This window comes from Rhinolophus ferrumequinum, chromosome 5 (genome assembly GCF_004115265.2).
Source record: "Rhinolophus ferrumequinum isolate MPI-CBG mRhiFer1 chromosome 5, mRhiFer1_v1.p, whole genome shotgun sequence".
Lineage (NCBI taxonomy): Eukaryota > Metazoa > Chordata > Mammalia > Chiroptera > Rhinolophidae > Rhinolophus > Rhinolophus ferrumequinum.
The window spans coordinates 54,299,376-54,301,156 of NC_046288.1; the positions used below are offsets into that span (position 1 = coordinate 54,299,376).

A 1,781-nucleotide genomic window follows, 5' to 3' on the forward strand; every position below is an offset into this window, starting at 1 on the left:
TGCATGTGAATATAAATGCATATTGTTCTCTTTAGATGGAGTGTGCTGTAAATGCCATTTAAGACAAGTTGGTTGATTGCATTTTCACATTTCATGCATAGGAAAATTTAAAGTTATCACGAAGCCCTATATAGCCCTATATATTTTTTTCTCTTACTCTCACATCAACTTCTATTATATTACAATTATAATTCAATTGTATTATAATACAATTACCATTATTCCAGTCCCACAAGCCAACTTGCTGTTCTTTGCATATTCCGAGGAACTGAATTTTCACACTTGGGCCTTTGCATTTGTTATTTTCTCACCTGAGATGTTCTTTCCCCAGGGAATGGCCAAATCTATCCTGTATAAGAACATTTCAGGACTCTTCTCAAATATGATATAAAGGAATAATCTTCCCCAGTAAATCTACATAAAATAGTGAGCTACATCAGTGCCACCTTTTTAACTTACCCTGCTTTATTGCTCTACATTCTATATATTATATTTTTGTTTATGTTTCATTTTTGCCACCAGCCACTAGTGTATAACTTCCATTAGGACAGGAAACTTGTTTTATTCACAGTGCCAAAACAGGGCCTGGTACAAGGTATTGAATATCACACATCTTAAAATATAGGCATCCAATTATAATTTTAAAATAATATTCCATCCCTAAACAATTTGATTATTTTTTGTAAGTGTGTAGTCACACTGTTTCCCGTACTTCAAAATTTAATTTTCTAAATTCTGTGTAAACCGGCTTGAGGCTGCAGGAAAAGATGAAACATTAATATATTGGAAGAAAACTTGCTAAGTGTTTCTAAAACCAAGTTTCAGTAACTCCTCTGCTCCCAGTTTTAACTTTCTTATCAAAATTTGCCCTCTTTCTGTCCACACACACTGAACCGAGGATGCCTTTCCAGGTCTGTCTGAAAATACACCTCTTTCCTACTGTTTTTTTTCCTTTTTTTTTCCCTCTTCTATGTTCCCAGATGCCCATTGCTCTCTTTTCTCCATTCACAGGTCTGATCTCATATATATTTTCCAGAAATAGACATGAACCTTCCATCAATGACATACTCCAAGTCATCTCATTATTACATGTTGTTTGTTTTAACTGTTACATCCTTTAACTTAGGAATCAAAATAATGGACAGTGATTACTTTGGAAACACATACAATAAAATTGAAATGATGCAGAGAAGATTACCATGTACTCTGTGCAAGAATGACATGTAGGTTTGTGGCACATTTCATATTTTTCAAATAAGCATATGAAAAGATGCTCAACCTCATGCATCATTAGAGAATTGCAAATTACAATTATATACCATTACACACACATTAGAATGGCTAAAATCCCAAACACTGACAGCATCAAATGCTGGTGGGGATGTGGAAGAACAGAGAAAATACTACATGCTAGTGGGAATGCAAAATGGTACAAACTCCTTGGAAAATTGTTTGGCAGTTTTGACAAAACTAAACATATTCCTACCATATGATTCAACAATTACACTGCTTCGTATTTACCCAAATGAGTAGAAAACTTATGTATAAACAAAAACTTGCACGTGGATATTTATAGAAGCTCTGTCCGTAATTACCAACACTTGGAAGCAAGCAAGATGTCCCTTCAGTGGGCAAACGAGTAAATAAACTGTGGTCTATGCAGGCAATGGAATGTCATTCAGTGCTAAAAAGAAAAGAATTATCAAGCTATGAAAAGACATAGAGGAAGCTTAAATGCATATTATATGTGAAAGAAGGCAATCTGAAAAGGCTCATATGAT

The 1,781-nt window shown here is 34.3% G+C and overlaps 1 non-coding gene across 1 annotated transcript; it reads left to right on the plus strand.

The window, feature by feature from the left end:
- Nucleotides 1-1,144: 1,144 nt before the first annotated feature.
- LOC117022704 (U6 spliceosomal RNA) lies at nt 1,145-1,251 on the plus strand. Its single transcript, XR_004423106.1, has one exon. It is a non-coding gene; the product is annotated as a U6 spliceosomal RNA (small nuclear RNA).
- Nucleotides 1,252-1,781: the final 530 nt, after the last annotated feature.